Source organism: Camellia sinensis, chromosome 8 (assembly GCF_055761805.1).
Source record: "Camellia sinensis isolate YWXY chromosome 8, ASM5576180v1, whole genome shotgun sequence".
NCBI classification, from domain to species: Eukaryota; Viridiplantae; Streptophyta; class Magnoliopsida; order Ericales; family Theaceae; genus Camellia; species Camellia sinensis.
The window spans coordinates 72795363-72818150 of NC_138968.1; the positions used below are offsets into that span (position 1 = coordinate 72795363).

The window sequence follows — 22788 nt, forward strand, 5'->3', positions numbered from 1 at the left end:
TGTACTAGACTATATCCATAGATTCATATTTAAGGATATAAGTTCTTAAATCTAAAAATTAAGTGGTGATTCTGACAAATCACTAGTTGGCATTAGATAAATTGGATATTGTCTTTTGAATCCTGATTGTGGAATAAAATAAAAAATGTGAGTTTCATAATTGAAAAAATCTAATGACATGTGATCTTCAAAAAAATTTTGTGATTGCATATTGATAATTGGAGTAGGCCTTTAGAAATTAATTAGACTAAATAATTTGACAAGTGCATGCAAGACCCTTATACTCATTATTAGTGATGATTTGATATATATTTTTAGAAAGGAAAAGTAATAACATTGTATTTGAAAGGAAAAATTATTATTCAATCTAGTTTTTAAAAAAATATTACATATTAGTAAAAGAATTTATGATATTAATTATTAATATTTATAAAAGAAAATTATAAAAATATTTTTTATTGACATCATGGTATCAGTATAATTAGGGGCGATGACGGACTCTAGAAAAAGTGGAGAAATTTGAAGACAAGAAACATTAGAACACATGTGAAACCCACTTCTTTTTACTTTTTTTTTTTAATTTTATTGTAAAACCCAAACATTAGTGATATGTCAGATTCTATGTTTCCCTCTGGAACCGAACAAGTACAATTCCTTAAAACACACTAATTTGAAAGAGTTTGGGATTACTGGTGCATGGTGCACAATAGCAGCAACTGTTGTACACTTTATTTTGCCCATTTCAGGGTCTAATTTAATAATCTGAACCGTTCACATTTTAGAAGATATCGAGTAGAATATACCTGTAAAAAATTATAGCAATCAGATATCGTTAACCCTTTCATCAAATCACATTTGTATTTAAAAACAAAAAAAAAGAAGATAAATATAATTTGAAGTACAAAACTCAATACAAATGTGATTTGATGAAAAGAGATAACTATATCTGATCGACATGATTTTTTGCAAATATGTTCTACTTGATATCTTCTAAAATATGAAAGGTTTAGATTATCGAATTGAGCCCTGAAATCAACCTAATAAGATGCTCAACAGTTGCTGCTGCACACCATGCGTAGCTGGAGCAACTCCAATCCCCATTTGAAAAGGCAAAGGTGTGATACTATATTTGAGCACACAACATCTTCGAGCAACAAATAAATCTACAATTTTTTTTTTTTAGGAAAAAAGGTAAAGATATGAAATACTCCAAGCATAAAAAACCAAAAAACAAAAAAGGATAGAAACTTGCAAACAAATTCTTAAATGCTGTGTTTTTTTTTTTTTTGGAACTTCTATTTGCACACACCCATTCCTTTTTTTGCACATCCTTCTCAATACACACACTTGAAAAATTAATCCCAATTTATTTTGCTTACTCCACACACCTTTTATTCCCACATCTACCCTCAAATGTAAACCAAGCACACATACACACCCAGACCCGTGACACACACAAGCCCCACAGACCCCCAGACCTGTCTCTCTCACACACACACACCTATCTCTCACATTCTACCTTTCGTTCCCAAAAGATGCATTCATCCATTGAAGACATCTCATTGAAGCATTGAAGACATCTCATTGAAACATTGAAGGAATTCTTCACATTTGGAGAACTTAGATTAGTTTACTTATTTTAATCCTCATTTGTATTTCATTTTGTAATGTAGGGTTTGTTTTTACCATTTTTGAAATGAACGCATAGCTCACCATAACTGAGCATGATGTTCCTCATTCGAAACTTGTTTTCTGAAAATGAAGCACTTGTTCGGAAGTAGAATTCCGAAAATTACCATTTAGTTTGACAATAGCATTCCGAATTTTTTTATTTGGTTCAACATTCAACTTCCAAATGTTTTTAATTGGGACGACATTCAACTTTCGAAAGTAATGTTTTTTTTGGGTTTTCAACTTCTGAACAAAATAGATATTTGCGGTTTTCAACTTCCGAATGGTATTTTTTTTTTCTTTTTCGTATATTCTTTGTACAATTGTATATTCATTAAATATATTAATTTTTGCAGAGAATATGGATTCTGAACGTCAACAACATGTTCCACTTACTGCTTCAAATAGCAGACATCGTGAATTGGATGTTGACCATGAACGGGGATGAGGGCGTGGGCGTGGGCGTGGGCGTGGGCGAGGACGAGGTCGGGGTCAAGGTCGGGGTCAGGGTCGAGATCGTGATCCAATTCCGGTAGAATATGATATCCCTAGTGCTAGTCAAAGTCGTAACCAAAGCCGGGGATGAGTTAAAGGTGACACTACAACAAAAAACATCTTTGGCGACTCTTTTTAGCAACCAAACTGAAATTAGTCGCCAATTTTACATAATCGGCAACAATATAATTGTTTGTCGCCAAAAGTACACTATTGGCGACGAGTTAATATTTTTAGTCGCCAAAAAGTTTGGCGCCAACTTAATTTTTTGGGCGGGAGCGCCAAAAATATTTTCTCGACCAAATGAACATATAGCGACGAAATTTTGGTCGCCGATTGTAAAGTTTTGGCGACGGAAATGAAATAGTCGTGGAAAAGATGAACGGTACTTATGGCGACAGAAGAATTTTTGTCGCCAATAAATTAGCAAACGAAACTACGTCGTTTTGCATTTTTCAATTTTTTTTTTCTTTTAAAGATTGGACCGACCCTTTTACTGAATAAACACACCCAAGCCTCATCTCATTGTGTTCAGAGGAAAATGAGAAGAGAGGCAGAAGATAGAGGATTCAAAAGGGAATGGAAGGGAAGGGTAGGGTTTTAATCTCTCTCTTTGTGCACACTTCAACGGTACGGCGAAACTGATTCGGCAGCGGTGACAATCAACGGTACGCACTCATCTATTCTCTTCTCTTCTCATTCAACATCCAAATAGTAGACTTCAAGAGTCCAAATAGCATACCCAAACGATTGTCAAGCATGAGCTAGGTAGCGAATGGCGAGAACGGTAGGGGTGCTTGGCGTAGATGAGGCAGGGAGGGGCGTGGCCGTGGGTTTGTTAGGCGTGGCTGTAGGGTAAGGGTCGCCGGAGGGGGGGACTCTCTCTTTCTCTCTCCCCCCTTCTTCAGCTTCTTATTTTTTCTATTGGCAAATTGTGCTTGTCTCTCTTTGCCCTATAAATTGCAATTTCTATGCCCTAATTGATTTTTTTTCTTGCCAAGTGCCTTTTTAGAATTTTTTTTAGGGGTGTTGTTGTGATGTCTGGTTTCTCTCATTAGAGTTCAAATCCCATTTTTCTTGTCTGTCAAATGTTTGATAAAATGCATCAATGATGGCCTACTGTGATTTTGTTTATTAGATCCATTTTTTTTTTTTGACTTTTGGATCTTTGAGAATATAATTTAGGAGAATTTTGGACTCAAATACAATTTAGGAGAATATAATTTAGTTTTCTTGGTGGGTTTGTTTTTTGTGTTTATCTACAAATTGAAGTTGTGGAAGTATGTATATATAGTAAATTTATTATCTTTGATTAATCATTTTTTAGTATTTGTCACTCCATGTATTTCAATTATTGTGTTTTTAGTGAGAGTCTGTAATTGTACATGAATTATTTGAAATACTACAATTATTTGATTTTCAGGAACACTCAGTCGCTGCTTTCACCCGTGTTCTTGATGAGGCCAGTGTTGTTCTTCTCTTCAGAGACAAAGTCTATCTTCATCCCGATAAGGTACGTACACATATATATAAATAATAGTTTTCTTGTTTGAAGAAGATTCTTATAAATTGATTTATGTGGGACTAGTGATTTGTGCTTGTGTTAGAATATAACTAACAATTTTGTTGATGAAATTTGTGTGTGTTTATTAGTCACAAAAGTTTTGTGTATCTCATTATGGCTAATATGTATATTTTGCGTTGCCAAAAATCACATGTTATTTTTGTTTTATTATTTTCTTGTTGGTCTTTGGTTATGTACACTACATGGGGAATGAGTTTACTCTGTATTGCGGAGATGAAGGGTTAAGTTTTATTTTTCCCTCTGTATGGTTAATGTCTAATTTTAGAGTTAAAAAGAGTCCAAAATACATTCGTTAGTTGCACTATGAGAACTAAGCAATTGTTTCTCTACAGAGAATAGTTCTAAAACCTCTGATTTTGCAGCAAGGGATTGAGGATAAAATATATGGACACAGTCACCATCAAAATCAGCACTAAGTGGCCCACATATAAGAGGGTTGATCTTGACTGTATGGTCATCGTGAACATAAACTGACAAAGCTTGCAGGGAATGTTTATGCGTTGTCGGAGGTCTATTGATGAAAACAATATCCCCATCCATTATCCGTCGATGTACCACTTGACCAGGTCTTAAAAAAGTATGCCCCTTCGAACCTTCCCTTAACGAGTAGGTTGACAAACCATCCCTATAGGTTAAACACAACTTTTCATCAACCAGTTTCTACAGATACTGCATGTTATATTGAGTAACTCTCTCCTCAAATGTTATCCGTTGAGCAATTTCAAAAGGCAGTCCAATCTCATTGACTCCTTTATATGCATCACCTGTAATAACAGTCCGTGAGGAGAATCCAGAACCCTTTCTGATAAATAGGGTTTTCATCTTCTCAAGCCATGCTTTAGTAGTAGAATCGCTTTGCCCTTTGTTAATCCCAAATCGTGTATCCATGTCACGAGATGCCTTGTAGAAGAAATATGCACGGAAAGACAAGAAAACAACAGTTGTTCATGAACATTTGCACAATTTAATTGCCAAAGGTTTGACTAGATTATCAATCATATTCTCAATAAAGAACAAATGTCACCCAAGTAAATAGTAAACCAGCATGGTGAATAAACAAATAATTATCAATATTAAGAGATGAGGGTCCAAAAGAAAAAAGGTCCGAGGCAAATAACAGCACTCTAAATTGTTTCCTTGGTGTCAAATATTTGTCTATTTCTATCTAATTTGTAGGCATATACAAGTGGGGAATGCAGTTGCATTTCTAGTATCTATGGCATTCGGAAGTATGTTGGCAAAGGGAAGCTAAGGAGTCTCAAATTATGAACCCTTGACAACAACTGATCTGAAATTCCCTCTGAGTCCTGCACAATTGTTTGTGTGAATAGCATTGGATTAATTAACCATTCTTAAAGTGAGTTCAATCTTGGCAAAATTCATTCTTAACAATCTTGTTGAAGAAAATTTTAAACTCACAGGAAACACTGTTACTAGCGTTGTTCTATGTATTGAGTGGCTAAGCAAACTAGGATTTACAAACCTACGATAAAGGCTTTAGGCCCCATGAAATTGAAATCCTTTTTTGTCCAAAAGATGGCATCATAGTATTTGCTTTCAGTTTTATTTATCTTTTCTTTAGGCTTCATTGGTTTCAGAATTTGAATCTTAGTATATGAACCTTATCACCAATCACATTGCCATAAGACTTCCATTGGATTCAAATGTGACACTTGGGGATGTGAAACCCCTGAATGTAATAGTTAATGCAACAGTATGAGCAGTTTAGTTAAAATTAATAAACTCATTACAAAGTGGTGGCATTCCCAAACTCCTTGTAGTTGCAATGATCTTTGAAGCACTTACAGCCATACAAGATTCAAAATGAGCTGATATTAGTGCCATTCTCAACTTTATTGAGGTCAGATAGAAGTCTTTTGTTATCTTTATTCCCTTGGATAAAATTTACCTAGTTTAATCTTGAAGGACTTGTAGTAGCTGTTAGGTTCTGACAAAACAATTTATGGAAAATAATTGCAGACAGCTCTTTATATTGCATAATGTTTACTAGAATTTGTATGAGCAATTTCTTTGACTATGTGACTAATTAGAGTCATTTTCATTGCTTTCTGTTTTCATATTTTCTAGGTTGTGGATGTGAACTAGAATTTGAATTTTTGTACTGGATTCTCGGCTTTTTTGATCACTCCCTAATAATATATATATACTAATATACACATAACAAACAAGCGAATGCTATCTATATATAAAGCTTTTTTCTTCTCATTGTATAAATAAGTTGGCTAGCCTTTATAATTTGTTGAAATGACTAATTATTCACATCAAAAAATGTGAATAAGGAGGTTTCCTTGTTGACTTTCCGTGATTTCTCACAGGCTCTATGCCAATTGAGGCAGATAGCTCAGGAGGTTTCTCAGTCTAATGTCACCAACTGGAGCAGAAGGCCTGCAGTTCTACGAGCACTTAGCCAGAGGTTGAGCAGGTTGATATATTACTGCTTTACCACCATCTATCGAATATGATAGTTTTCTCTGCTGTCCAGAGCTTGATAGATTTTTATTTTTATTTTTATTTTCTCTGGCAGGGGTTTCAATGAGGCTCTTAATGGTTTTACTGATGGGGGGTGGTCTATGATGGAAAATGATGGCATGGATGATGTTAGCATCCTTGTTAACTCTTCACCTAACAAATTGATGGGCTTAAATCTGACCTTTTCTAATGGATTTCTAGCAGCAATGCAGTCTTGTGTGCAAAAGCGTCAATGCTTTTGCAGGTTAGCATACTGGAAGTGTTTCATTTATCTGAATAGTCCATGGGAAAACATTATTAAAAAAATTGTGGAGTACTTCATTCGTTGATTATGTTTCTCATGCATAGATTGTTAAATTATCCCAGGATGACAAATGCTGTCGACTTGTTATGCAGCTTTTGTTTTTGGTGTGTATGCTGGGGCTCAGCTTGTATGAGGTTGATTCTGCCTCTTTGTCAATCAGCCAAACTGTGCATAGCTCAAACACAGCATGGATGTTTGTTTTCATTACTATGAGTCTGATTAGTTTACCAATCAGTTGATTTAGCTTCCATTCAGTTGTAAAACTGCCCATGCCCCCTTGAGATACCAACCCAAACAGAAAAGTTGGCAGGTAGTTTAAACTTTAAAGCCAACAAGGAATTGTGCAGAACAAATTCAGCACTGGTAGTGTATTTTGTACCATAAACACTAGGCGCCGAAGTTCGAACCTCCTTGGCTTTGCCCAATGTACACTTGTGGGGGCGTTGGCGTATATCCCACATTTTACCCTGTAGGGGTGGGTCCAAAGGGCCCTGCCTTGGAGGGATTCCTAGTCATTAAACAAAAATAATAATAATTTGCATTAGTAAAAATATAATAGTATATAGATGATACCTTCTGGAAAAAGAAATGAATAAGGGATTAAACTAATGAACTAGCTTGGTTAGACTTGATATCTACCTTGTGTGTCACCGACTCACCCACACTACACACTTGCACGCAATCCTGCTAGTTAAAGTTAAGCTCAACTACTGGAAATAGGTTATCACTATTCCCATGTCTATATGATCAGGAGCCTCTGGATGGTTTGATACCATACAACCACTAGAGAGCCCAGAATTTTTTTCTTTTCAACATTCCACTTTATCCATCTCATCTTTGGCACGTGCTTTGTACATCTCGTAGTTTCAAACATACAGTGCAGGTACATCAGGATGTTTAAGTGACTAGTTTCTGTGTCTCTTCAGCATAGGAGTTTTGTTGCACTGCTTTATTCTTTGGTTTTCAGGAAATGATCAGACATATCCAGAGTGGTATGCTGTAAGCAATGGTTAAATTGCTTGATCTGTTCCACAATAATGCCAATGATTGTTATTAGGTTTCCCTTGAGTGTGCAAAAATTTTGTCACGCTGCTATCACACATTTGTATAATATCTACTAATATTATGTTTATTTTTATGTGGCTCCTTTTTTTTTTTTTTCCCACATAACTTTCAAGATTTAATTAATGATGGAAGCATCTTAGTAAGTGAAGTAAATTTCACATTATTGTCATACTGTGGTCTATTAATGCATGCTTTCTCACACTCCTACTTGTCCTTTGGATTCATCTTCTCATTTCAAGTTTAGCATTTCTTTTTCTTCTCTACATTGTCCTTTCTTTCAGAATGTGCCCCCTGCAATACTTCTTAGGTTCTTGCGGGAGCATAGGTCAGAATGGGCAGACAGCAGTATTGATGCTTATTCAGCTGCAGCTGTCAAAGTTGGTCCCTGTATCTTACCAAGGGCTCGAGCTAGAAGTTTTGCGGGCCAAGTAATTCTTCCACTAGCTCATACTATTGAGCACGAAGAGGTAAGTTATTTATTCTTGATTTACTGCTGAAACCACTATATAAGGTTGATCTTTTTTAATTCAAATTGACTTGTTGAATTGTAATGGTTTTCTTCAATTGTTGACATTGATTATACATCTCTATTTGTCTATATTAGTTATTGGAGGTCATTAAGTTGGAAGGTGTTGGCCATTATCCTAAAGATGCAATAATGCCTAGAGACATGTTTCTCTTGCAAGTAAGTCTTGTTTCTTAACATTGTGTATTATATTTACTACATGAATAATAACGATCTCATTTAAAAAGTTGTTTTTATTGTTTCTTTTGAAGTTGTTTACAAATTGATATGAAGCTTTGAAAAAGCGACGTGAAGAGTCTTTAGAGCCTGGGGCAATACCTTTAACTCAGGAGCAGCTGTCAATCGAGATTCTTGGAAAGAAATCGGGATACTTAAAAGGCTTTGGAGTTGGTCCAAAACCATCATCATCCAGATCTTCTGTTACTGCACAAGCACATACTGAGGTGGTTTCAAGCCTACAAAAAGAACTAGAGTCATTGAAGAATTTGTCCAAGGTCCAGCAAGAACAGATTAGATTATTCATCAGAGGAATCTTATTGACAAACACTTTTGTAAGTATATTTTTCATAATTTACTTTTCAAATCACTACAAGCATTTCATTTAATATGTCTGGTTGTGTTGAACAAACGGGACCTTGATTGGATCTCCAGTTAGAAAATTAGAAGGAAAATTGTAAAACACAAGACTTAAAAGGCCCGTTAGGGGGCCAAAATTGCGAAATGACCACCGAAACCACCGAAACTTGGTATAGACAGCTTGTTCAAGCCTAAATAGACTTGTAGGAAAAAACGGGACCTCTATTGGATCTCTGGTTAGAAAATTATAAGGAAAATTGTAAAACACAAGACTTAAAAGGCCCGTTCGGGGGCTGAAATTGTGAAATGACCATCGAAACTACCGAAACTTGGCACAGACAGCTTGTTCAAGCCTAAATAGACTTGTAGGAACAAACGGGATCTCGATTGGATCCCCGGTTAGAAAATTAGAAGGAAAATTGTCAAATACAAGACTTAAAAGGCCCGTTCGAAGGCCGAAATTGCGAAAAGACCACTGAAACCACCGAAACTTGGCACGGACAGCTTGTTCAAGCCTAAATAGACTTGTAGGAACAAACGGGACCTCGATTGGATCTCCGGTTAGAAAATCAGAAGGAAAATTGTAAAACACAAGACTTAAAAGGCTCGTTCGGGGGCCGAAATTGCGAAATGACCACCGGAACCACCAAAACTTGGCATGGATGGATTTTTCAAGCCTAAATAGACTTGTAGGAATAAACAGGACCTCGATTGGATTTTCGGTTAAAAAATTAGAAGGAAAAATGTAAAACACAAGACTTAAAAGGCCCGTTCGGGGGCCAAAATTTCGAAATGACTACCGAAACCACCGAAACTTGGCACAGACAGCTTGTTCAAGCCTAAGTAGATTTGTAGGAACAAATGGGACCTCAATTGGATCTCCGGTTGGAAAGTTAGAAGGAAAATTGTAAAACACAAGACTTAAAAGGCCCGTTCGGGGGCTGAAATTACGAAATGACCACCGAAACCACCGAAACTTGGCACGGATAGCTTGTTCAAGCCTAAATAGACTTGTAGGAACAAACGGGACATTGATTAGATTTTTGGTTAAAAAAATAGAAGGAAAAATGTAAAACACAAGACTTAAAAGGCCCGTTCGGGGGCCGAAATTTCAAAATGACCACTGAAACCATCGAAACTTGGCACGGATAGCCTTTTCAGGCCTAGATAGACTTGTAGGAACAAAAGAGACCTCTATTGGATCTTCAGTTAGAAAATTAGAAGGAAAATTTGTAATACACAAAACTTAAAAGGCTCGTTTAGGAGCCGAATTTGCGAAATGACAACCGAAACTACCAAAACTTGGCATGGACAGCTTGTTCAAACCTAAATAGACTTGTAGGAACAAACGGGACCTCGATTGGATTTCCGGTTAGAAAATTAGAAGAAAAAATGTAAAACACAAGACTTAAAAGGCTCGTTCGGGGGCCAAAATTGCAAAATCACCACTGAAACCACCGAAACTTGGCACGGGTAGCTTGTTCAAGCCTAAATAGAGTTGTATGAGCAAACAGCACCCGATTGGACTTCCTGTTACAAAATTAAAATCAAAATTGTGAAGTTCATATCGAGTTGTGTTTTTTTTTTTTTTTTCTGTCAATCTAATATTGTTTTTTCTTTTTTCATGTGACAGATTGGCAATGGTGGAAAATAGTTTGGGCTGCATCAGAAGATTTGATTTTGTGTTTTTGGAAATATTTTGTGTTGTGTTTTTGCAAATATTTTGACATAGGATTTTAGTAAATGACTTGTTGGTTAGATGTTTAACATCAAAATATTTGGTCGTAATTTTGAAAATATTTTGACATAGGATTTGGTAATGTATTTATGGGTTTGATATTAGTAGTTTGTAAGTACTTTAGTATGCATGTTTTAGATTGTCAGAGAATTGTAATTATGTTTACTGGGATTTTTCATGGCTATAAATTTTGAATTAGTATGAATGTCTTGCACAGGTGTATTATTATTTACATTACATTTGTGTATATATGTGCACAAGAAAATAGGTGTTTTGGATTATTTTGAACAGGAAAATTATTAAAATCAAAATTTGTGTAGTGAATTTTTAGTAACAGGTGGTGTTTTTGTCGCTGTTAATATATTTGGCGACAACATATTGTTTTTGTCGCTAAAAGTTAGTGGTTATTCCAGGAACATTTAGCAACCAAAACTTACTCGTCGCTAAAAACGTGATTTTTAGCAACCAAATTAATTTTGTCGTTAAATAGTACTTTTGGCGACGCATTTATTTGTCGCTAAAAGTACATAGCCTATCCAAATTTTTACCTTTTAGCAACAAATTGTAATTTTATAGCGACAAAATATATGATTTTTGGCGACCAATTTTGCTTGTCGCTAAATGTCTACATACGGTGACAATTTCTGATTTCGTCGCCATTACTTTTAGTGACAAGGCTTTGGCGACAAGTTGTATATTTTATCGCCGATTCTTTTGGCGACGAAATTTGTACTTTTGGCGACGAAATTTGTGGGTCGTCAAATGTGTTTTTTGTTGTAGTGTGATGATATGCCTAAAATTGCCATGGAGGATGCCTATTTACTCGATTCTCCTACTGTTCAGGAAGAGAACCTTACTCATGCTTTTCTAGATGGACCAATTGATCCATCAATACTGTGGAGTTTCAATAGTCATGTCGCTACAGCTGTTTGGAAGGGGGAGGTAAACATTCTTGAGTAAAAGTTAAATTCATTTGTATATGATTTTTTATGGTGTTATATGGTAGTTTCTAATGAGATACTAATTTTTTTATAGGAACGAGGGCCCCTGAAGTGTCATAATCACTCTTCGAAGATCCTTGCATGGGCATGGTGGTTAGTAGACAACAATACCAGACTCAAAGCCATTATTGAGCTGTCTGGGCTGTTACAGTTAGCTCGTTGCAATTATCGATTCGTCAACAAGCTTCTAATTTCCAATTTTGTTGAGAGATGGCAACCTGAGGCAAACACATTTCATATGATAGTTGGTGAGATGACCTTGACCTTGGATGATGTTGGCACTATTCTTAGCCTTTCCATTGTAGGCATATTAGTCAGCGTACCAGATGTGACGGATCTTCATGGAGTTACACTACTAGTTTTTGGCTTAGGGATTACTGAACATGTAGCACATGACGAGGTTTCTACTACAGGTAGGAATCAGTCAGGCTTGAGTGGTTGCGAAGTCAGTTTGCTGGTGTCATAGATTCAGACCTAGAGGAGGCCATAGAGTGCGCTGCTAGAGTTTATTTGTTTTTTTTGTTCAGATGTACACTCTTCAGTGACAAAACTAGTACCAGGGTTCCTGTTGTTTACCTTGTCTTATTGATGGATTTGGGATCCATTCATACTTACGCCCGGGATGCTGTTGCATTAACATTTTTATACAGACAGTTGGGATATGCTAGCTGGTCCGGTGTTAAGCAGATCGGTGGTTATATGACTCTTTTGGAGGCATGAATTTACAGTATGCCAACAACATAATAAATGTCTAGCACCCGGGAATATCTTCTGTATGGCATTCATCAAGGCTAGCTCTTCGTCAGTGACAATAATCGCCGGCAAAACAAAACCATCCATGACATCATGCAATGTAGCTAACACCCACGCATAGTTATCGACCCTCTCGGACTGTAAGTGTAACGCCCCAGATAAAATATACATGAATAGTAAATTGATCTCTACTTGTTGTGATAACAGAAGTACTTCTTCAACATTTGAATACATGTTCATAAGGTGTTTACAAAATAGTTCCACATGCGGATACATATTCAATGACATCGATACATGAATCTATAGCATGTAAAAAGTCTAGTAAAAAATAAATAAATGCCCTCAAGGGCTACAAATGCCTAGGTTTAAACCTGGTTACAGAAAAATGGTTACTCGAACACATATAGATATAGCCCTTGGCTAACAAAATATAATCATAATAAAACAAGAGCCTTGTGCTCTCAACATGCACATTCACACCCTTAGTTCGGCAGAATCACCACATCTTTACCTGTACCAAAATCCCGTAGGATAAGCATAAAGCCCAGTAGGAAATTCTTAACAAAGTATATACATTTTATACAAGCCTCATGAAATGAAATGTACAAGCCACGTGTACACACCCCATTTTTTGCGGCCCTTACGACTTGGACGTCGTCGCATACACACCCGATGATGAGTCTACATGCTTGCTAAATGCTCAAAGTCCTCAGCGGAATGCCACAACTTTGAGCTTTTCAAACCCTCCCCCATGTTTCCTTATTTTTGGACCAACCCTTGGTTCTTCAAGCCTACAGCTTCTAGTGGCCTACTAGCCACCTCTTTAGGCTGGCAGGCCATCACTTTTGGTTGCCAGCCACTGATGTGGCCTGCTGGCCACCAATGTCTTGTACAGATATTTTGTGACAACCATGCTAGTTGTTTGCACAGATGTTTGCATCTGCTCCCACATGTAAGGCTAGATGTTCTTAAGGAGAATTCATGTTTTCTATATATAGAGGGGCCCCCTCTTATGTTTCAAGGCTCGAAAAATTTTGGAGCAAAATTTTTTCTCTCTCTCTACAATTCTCTCTCTCTCTCTCTCTCTCTCTCTCTCTCTCTCTCTCTCTTCTAAATTTCTACACTTTTGCCTACATATCCTTAACCTTTGCCTATACACCCTTAACCAAACCCTATCATCTTTGAGCTGAGGTACTTTTGAGCTTGGTTTGAGCTCTTGAAGGGTGTGTCGTCTTGATTTGTTGCCTAGAATTGGTGTTCTCTTCAAGAGGTATACGGCTTTGCTTGTTGCTTTGTTTTATTTGCTATTATCCTTGCTATTTTCCAACTATTTTTGGGTTGTAAAAACTCTGTATTTTTGGGCTGAAGCTTGGGTTTAAAGGCCAATAAAGGTTGAGGGGTGGCTCACCTTTCTTTGTACCTTGTTTTGAAGGCTTTTTCCCTTGTGTTTCCCATCCTTTTACTATCTGTTTTTGAGCTTTTAACAAGCTCACCTCATTTATCAACTGTTGATTTTCTTGTACTCTTGCTTGTAGTCGTCGAGCCATATTAGAAACCGCTGTCATCACTTGTGTACTAAGAGTCATAGTGTTATTAATAGCATCGATATCATTCCGATTGCCAAAAATACTAGAACTCACATTTACAAGAATAGCGTGCGAATGCACTATCGGTAATCTTTCACTTGCCTGAATTACAAGCACCTTATGCATGTCAGAACCATTGATAGCTAAGGTAAAGAATGACATGATTACACAAGAAGGTGAAACAAATTTTTCTCTAACAACACTTGACGATTTCGTATCTCTGCCTATCATCTTTGTCACTTTTTCTACACTCCAACGATCCAATACTCAATACATATCGGCTCAAATCTCTTGTTTGTCAACATTTTGGGCGACACTACTCCATTTTTTAGGTAATGCTCCAAAATCCCCACAATGATCACGACAAGCCATAAGAACCTTTATTATATTTTTTTTGTATTTCAGATTATTTTCTCAAATGTGTTTGTCTGATTTTTGTTTTGTTCACTGCAAAAAATTTTTTTTCCTCTCTAAAGCCTTCCTATCTCCATATTTTATTTTAATGATATCAAAGGAGGAGAAAATTATCAATTTTAATTTTAAAATGTGAATTTGAATTGGCATACATGTGCTTTAAATTATCAAATGTGAATTTGAACTGCCATACATGTGCTTTAAATTATCAAATATCTTATGTTGTAAAATTATCAAATAATTTGTTGATTTTTACTTTGTGTCAACTCCATACAAATATTGCCATCATCAAAAAAGGGGAGATTGTTAATCATATTGTTTAATTTTGATGATGTCTAAAATATTATTTGAAAATTTTGAATTTTTTAATATACATATTCTGTATTATTTGGCACAAAATATTATCTGTTTAAAATATAGGTTGTATGATATATTTGTTATAAATATTATTTAAATGGAAATATTTTGAAAATATCACTATTCACTTTTTGATAAATTTAAAATTGATTAGTTGTATTATTTTGACAAAATTGATTGATTGGTTGGCTGGTCACTATTCATTTTTTGATAAATTTAAAATTGATTAATTGTATTGTTTTGACAAAATTGATTGATTGGTTGTACAAATGCAATATTGATGAATTGTTTCCTTTTGATATACTCACATGGGATGATTGGTTATTTTTATTTGAGTGTATTTATAACCTCTTCAACAATTTCAAAACTTTTAGAAGGGGTATATATATATATATATATATATATATATATATATATTATCTGATTTGAATATTATTTAAAGAGATTTTACTGTGCAATCAAATTTTTTAAATAAAAAAAATTATTATATACAAGTCACTATGTTAAATTGTTTTCACATTATTGTTTTAGAAAAAAATAAGTAGATCGCTATTCATTGAGAATGACTTGACCAGCATTTTCAAACTTTTGTAGTTATTCCACGTGATTGAAAAAAACAAGGTAAAAAAAGAGCATCTTGAGCTCATGTCATCTATCGTCAGAAGAGGAGCGTCTCTCCTCCTAACGAGCAGATTTTTGAGTATAAATATAAGTGTTGTGTGTGGAGAAATATTAAGAACTTGAAGAGAAAAAAATCTGTATGCTCCAAAATTTTGAGTGTATTGTATTCTGCTCTTTCACTTTCATATCTAAGTGTAATCTTTGTTCTTACACTTTCATATCTACTCTTTGCGAGAAAATTATTGTAAAAGAGGATTGAAGTACCTCTTATCTTTTTTATTATTTTGTAAGGATAAATTTTGTAAGGGTAAGGCATTTTTTGTTAAGTAAGGCTCAAAAGATAATAGTAAGACCTGTGTAAAATTCACAAGCTTGATGATGCTTTGGTGGTGTAGTGATTCGTTTTAATAGTGAAGAAATTCTCAAGGAGGTTCCTTGAGGAATAGACGTAGGCCCGACGTGCCGAACCACTATAAATCTCTGTGCTTGATTTTCTCCTTCCCTATCTTCTTTATTATTATTATTATTATTGCTCTATTATTTTATTTGTTGAAATTCGCAATATTTTAATTATTATTTTTAATATTGTGAAATTATTTTTTAATAACCCAATTCACCCCCCTCTTGGGTTGCCTAACTAGGATAACAAAAACATTTAAATTATATCGGAAGACAACTTCTGAAATGAACTAATTATTTCAGTAGTAGACTATCAAATAAATTGATATATTTCGACCCTGGTTTTCTGAAAGACGTTGGGGAAAAAAAAACAACTTTTACATAGCAGAACTCACATTTCCTTGGCTATCTTTCTCATAAACATTTATCTGCTTCTGAAAATCTAAATTTTGAGAAGGAAAATCTTCCATAACAATGATGAATGAGGATGTGGTTTAGTGTGTAAACTAAAGAAAAGCTAAAAATCAAGAACAAGGGTGTTTAATGTGTAAACTAATGAATGGAAGCTAACAATGAAGGGTTTGAAAGGATGATGATGGAATGTGGAGGTTTAGCAAACTGAGTATGGAAGAATGGAGTAGCTTCAATCTAGGAAGCATAGATACGGATACGAGATACGGATATGATACGATACGGATACAGCGATACAACGAAACATAAAAAAATAGGAAACCGGTATGGCTAGGATACGTTTGTGAAAAATATATTTTTAAAAATTATTAATAGTGAGTTACACGTAAGCTAAAAAACATTGAGAAACCACAATGTAATTTTATAATGCAAAATACTAACTTTTGAGAATTTTGTATTAATTTAAGCTAGTAGCTTGTTTACTTTTTAAATTTTTAATAGGTCTTGCAAATATTTCATTTCAATATCAAGTTTAATATTTTTATATTACAATAATAGAACAATTCACAACTTGTCCCTACACTTTTTCCTTTGACACTAGCTGAAAATATTGTATTCAAGTTTACTTGCTTATTTATTTATTGATATTTAATTTTACCATTGTTATATTCTTTTGTTAATTCTTACTTTCTATGTAGTTATAGGGGACATGCATGAAATAATTAGGATATATCAATTTGATAAATTCTATTATTTAACTCACTATGCTCTTCTTATCAAAGAACTTAACGAAGCATTAGAACAATATTCTTATATTTATACTTGTAATTATATTATATTATATTACTATGCAAGAAATGCTACAATTCTAATTTCATAAAACAAGTAAGCATGACTTGGAGTATCCGACACTTCAAAATTAAGTATCTGATACTTCAAAATTAATGAAAAAGTAATTAAGAAGTATCCGATACTTTTAATAAGTATCCGATACGTATCCGCGAGTATCTAAGGAGTATCGGTATTCGATATGGATACGATACATATACGTCACCCTATTTGAAGTATCCATGCTTCATAGGCTTCAATGGATTTGTGGACCTTCAACAACTTGAACGTGAGTCTGGATGTGGATGTGCAATGAGAACTTGTGTTTATTTTAATTGTATGTGATGTCTATAATAGTAATTTCACTTAGGGATAAAATTGTAATAAAAATAAGTATCATTAAGTGGGTGCATAGAATAGAATGGGTGTGTGCAAATAGAAGCTCCCCTTTTTTTTTGGGTTTCGATTGGACTTTTAATTCTTTGCAACTCAATCCCACACACACAAAAAATAAATAATTGAATTATTTAATTGTATTTATTGTCCATTAATGAAGTTCTTTTTCATAATTTAATTCATTTCATTTTTTAAAAAATTTATTACAGGCTTTTTGCTTGAGATATAAAAGGTCTTATTTGTATTATTATGAGAACATAAGCAAGACAGATATATCTGGATTAGGCTGGTGACGGCGGCGGTGTACCAGGTGATGTTCTGTATTCCGTTCTCCAATCAACCATCAGCATAGGATCGAAATTATGTGCTTCTGAATTCATAGAAATTGTCAAGAGCACAAACAAGAACGTGACCAACACTTTCGGTGAAGCAAGATTTTCCATTCTTGTTGAAAGAAATATGAGAATGAAATGAAGTGGTTTATTTTCTAGCAAAGTGGTCATACATATATATATATATATATATATGTATGTATGTATGCAAGAAAAAGATGTGGTGCAAAATGTGGAGATTACATGAATCTGTGAAGAAGTGATAGCTCAGGTTACCATAATTGGATTAAGGCTTTGGCAACTTGGTTTTCCATTGAAAATGTTAAAAAAGAAAAATAAAAAATATATTAAAATTATAAAAAAAATCCTTCATCATTAAATCCTTATTTTCCAAATAGACCGATTTCTTATTTGGCTTCTTAATTAATTACTATTAAATTAATGACTTATTCTTTAACCAACTAGTTTATGTTGATTATTAGCTTATTAATCTTTATTTCTAAAACTTGCTCTTATACCAAAATATGGAATTAATCCTTCAAATCTTTTTAAAAATCTATGATGCATCTGTAATTGAAAACTCATGATTTTTTTTGAAATAGAATTCTATACAAAATTTTCATACATCAATACTTTAAAAATCCAAACTCAAAATCATGAAATATAATTATTAATTTATTTATTTAAATCAAAACCTTGCTTAAGTTCAAAATCAAAACCCATGAACTCATGGTTTCTAAAATTCTTCGTCAAAATCAAATACGCCATAAAATTGAATGTAATTTATCAAAACTTAATTTAACTATGACTTTTGAAATCAAACCCAAAATAATTAATTTCTAAATTAACTTTCATAAACTTGAACTTAGCTCAAATTCTTCATTTTCTTGCCAATTTCTTTTTAATTACATGAAATTGACTTCAAATTCTTTTCTATCTTCCTTCAAAACATGAGATTAAAGTTATAAATTTCTTAGAAAATCATTTGCATGCAAGAAACATTTATCAAACCCCAACCAATTCTTCATTATCAAGCTCAAACCATAATTTGACTTCTTAATTTATATCAAAACTCAATCATAAACTTTAAAATATGAAATAAGGTTCTAAAATCTTGAAAATCCACAATGCATGTAAGGTTAGACTTCAAATTATGAAGGATGACAAGAAAATCCAACTTAATAACAAATTACATTATCAATTTCTAAATTATCAATCTTAACCCAATTTTCTTTCATTACTTCCTTGATTTCCTTCTAATTTCATAAAATTAAACCCAATTACTACTTAATTTTAGTTGCTAGATGATTAATCTACAATAATTCAAGCTTAACATTTCTTACAAGAAGTCTTCAATTTATTGAGTCTCTTGACAAATGAGATTCTTCCCTTTGGCTTTTTTTATTTATTTATTTTTTTCATTTTTATTTTAGAGTTAAGCTTCCAGCACAAACTTCTCTCTCTCTCTCTATAAAGCTTCTCCAGCAAAAGCATTTTCTCAAAATTGAGTTCACCTCTCTTCTTTATGAAGTTTGCACAACATACATACACCCACTTTCAACTCCGTGTACACGTGCACACACACTTGTCAACACACACCCGCAGAATTGCTCAATAAAGCCACACCCACATACACCCTCAATTCCAAATTCTTCCATAATTCAATTTATGTTTAGGATTAATTTTAATTAAGCAACACTTAGCCTTAATAAATCTTGATTAACACATAATTAAATTAATTATACCTAATTACAAATCTCACATAATTTAATTAGTCTAATTAACTTCCATTAGAGCTCAATTAATTATATTTAAATTTATCAATCTGAATCAGATTTTTAATCAAACTCCCAAAAATCTCCAAATATCAAATTAAACTTCTTACCATCATCAATTTTGATTTCCCAAATCTTTAAGGCCTTCATTTTCAAATCAAACTCAAAAATCTCCGTTAATAAATTACATATTCAATTGAACATCTCATAAATAAATTTAATTCATGACAACCTTAATTCTCAATCCTCATAACTTAGTAACTCTAATTCGGACCCAATTGATCAAATCTTAATTTTACTGAAATGAATCACATATTTATTTTAAACTCCCATATGGTCTAATTCTCGAAATTGAATCGATTCAACTCCTTAATTTCACCTTCTTAAGCCATTTAGGCTTTCAATTTCTAATTCTAACATAAATCCTTAATCAAATCGTATATGAATCAGACCGAATAATTCTCATAAATCTCAAATTGAACCAGAACAATGAATAATTAAAATTCAAATCTCCTTAATTAATTATTTATTAATTATTATATGTGGTGGGGTCGTCACAGTTTTCTAGGCAGAAAACCGCTTGTGCGGATTCTGTATTCCGCTCGAGCGAATTTTGTGAAATTTTCTAGGTTCCTCACTGGAGCAAACCGCCTGTCAAGGCATCAAAATCTTCTCGTGCGGATTGGAATTCTGCTCATGCAGAATTCAAACCGCTTGTGCGGATTTCAACGCATCTATCTCGAATTTCATGCACTTTTCCTCAAAACTGATGCCAAAAACGTGTTTTGTACACTTTTTCATCTCTCTCTTTCTCTCTCTCTCTCTCTCTCTCTCTAAACTCATCTTTTCTCTCCCTTGTCTTTACAAACACACCCAAATCCGAACTTCTCTCTAAGATTTAGTAAAATCTTTAAAAATTTGATGGGGCTTTTTACACCAAATCGAAGGCAGCAACAAGGGTTACGTCTACACCGATTGAATCGAGTTTTCTTCATCATTTGGTTTTAGGGTTTTCATGTCCTTCCTCTTGTAACGCCTCAACTTTCAGGCTGTTTATAAATCAACTCAGCCTCAAATTTAAACCTCTAACTAATTAACAACCTCAAAAAAACTCAAATTTATCTCCAAAATAATTACACAAATGTATCCAAAATATATCCTATACAAATCTCCAGAAAAAATAATAATAATAACATATAGTGGTGACCCCAAAATATCTAACTCTGATAATCACTTTAGAACTTCAAATCCAATCTCCACTAAATTGCTCCACACCTGAAAAATAAATTAATTCAGAGAGTATACAATACGACAGGAATAAAAAAGCTCGGACAAAGAATAAATTCACAGGGATCCAATAATTACACAAACGATTCAATTCAAGATACCAAGCAATTTACCAAATTGCACAAAAAAGTCAACTCGACATATGATAATTTATCTAGGACCAGATACCTCATCCTACTCAGTACATGACTAGTGACCGGCCTTACTCCCCTCACCCAAACACAACCACTTATCTGGGCTATTGGTACAGAGCATATTGGCAAAGTCCACTCAAACTATGTACGGTGCATTTCCAAGTCGCTTAGCCAGACAAATCAACATTTCCAACACAAAATAACTACACAGAGTTCATCAAATGACTAGAGTAATCAAATGAATTAACAATGAATAATTCCATAGAATTTATCAAATTATCAAAATCATCAAGATGAGTACAAATTGAAGGTGATTAAAAAAACACTGTTTGCAAAGAGATTTAAAGGAAGCATATTGTATATCACCCGAATTACCTAAAATTAATATTCTCTGTCGTAAACACTCTAATCTCGATATTTCTCCATGGATCTCCAAAAATAACTCTGATCTTACTTTGATAAAATCTGCAACTCTCATCTGCTATATTACCAAGGTGAAACAGAATTTCCAGATTCAAAACCACTTAAAGATTGAAATTAAAAGGACCATTTCAGATTTTTGCTGAGCCCAACCTTCTTATGGTTCGTAGAAAATTTTTTCTAGTTTTTAGAAATTTTTTTGGAAATGGAATAGCTTTCCTAATTTTTTTGTTATTTCAGAAATACTCCAGCTCTATCTAGATTCGTTTACCATTATGAAAATCGAGTGCTCTTACAAACCGCTCACTCTTTTTTAATGAAACTAATTTTCCTTGAAAGATAACTCCTCAAGGAAGATTTTAACATAAAATTGAGGTCCAGAAGATGTTTCGACATTTTTCTAAAATTTTTGAAAGTTGGCTATAAAACAGGATTTTTCATGTACAATACTCAAAATAAGAAGATTTGTGAGAAAAGAGGCTAACTAAGGGAAAACTTTCAATTCTTTTGTGATAAAGACATACTAAATAATGTATCAATAAATTTGTTATCTAAGGTGGTTGGACTTAGAAGGGAGACTATATTGACTCCTCCGACCTTGCTGGAATCTTACTTGGTTATTAGCCAAAGGACTCGTTAGTGACGTTTCCTACTCTTGTAACCTTAAATAAACCCTATATTTATTTGTTAATATATTTCCTAATCTTCCCGATTTTTGGGGCGTTACAACTTTTCCAAGCTCGAGATAGGGACAATCTTAGAATTATATATATATGTTTTTTTTTAAGATTATGCTTGTTTTGAAGTATTTCTCTCATGTTTGAGCTATGATTTTAGGTTGATGAACACTAGATGATATCAAGAGTAGATTTTTTCTATTTTCCCCAAAGCTTTGAGAATATGAGCTATGTTCTAAAGTGTGGGTGTTGTTTTGGAAAAATCTTTCAAAAATGGAACAAAAACCTAATTTTGGTGAAAACCTTAGAATTAGAGAATTTTGGGGAAAAAGTTGCAATATTATGAAATTTATGTTTGATAATTTGTTATGAGAGTAAATGATGGAAGAAATTTCTATTGTTGTATCAAATGAGGAAATTTCATGAGGAAATGAGAAATTGTTGATTTGGGAAGTTTGAGAATAGCTTATTGTTGTTATTTTGGAAAGACTAAATACTAAAAATGAGGATTAATATATGGAAAATGCATGAATGTTGATATTGTATTATTTTATCTCTTATAAGTGTATTATGATGCAACATTGATGAGAGGTATGGAAATTTGATCACAATGGAGAATTGTGTGGTAGAATTGGAACTGGACCATATTAATGCATTGTACATTTTGCATCGCTATTCCATTTTATTAGTGTTGCAATTGATTTTAAATCGTGCATTGGAAAAATATTGCTTTGAGAAAGGAAATCGTTTTGTGAAACAAGGGCATTTTGATTTGTTTCGGGGTAAATGCGTTGGTAAGTCCGAATAGAGGGTGTAGTTGGTATTGGTTAAGTTGGCCTAAGTGTCCATGGTGAAAGATCGAAAATACGCGCAGAGGAGGTACCACGTGCCTTCCGATTAGTAACTGGTAAAGTGGAGATTAGTAGTGCATGTTATGCCTACTTGCA

At 33.9% G+C, this 22788-nt stretch overlaps 1 long non-coding RNA gene across 1 annotated transcript; it reads left to right on the forward strand.

Annotated features, from left to right (window-relative positions):
- Positions 1–3294: 3294 nt before the first annotated feature.
- LOC145796591 (uncharacterized) lies at positions 3295–10655 on the forward strand. The gene is made up of 2 exons (XR_014337072.1): positions 3295–3679; positions 10346–10655. It is a non-coding gene; the product is annotated as an uncharacterized LOC145796591 (long non-coding RNA).
- The last annotated feature ends 12133 nt before the right edge of the window (positions 10656–22788 follow it).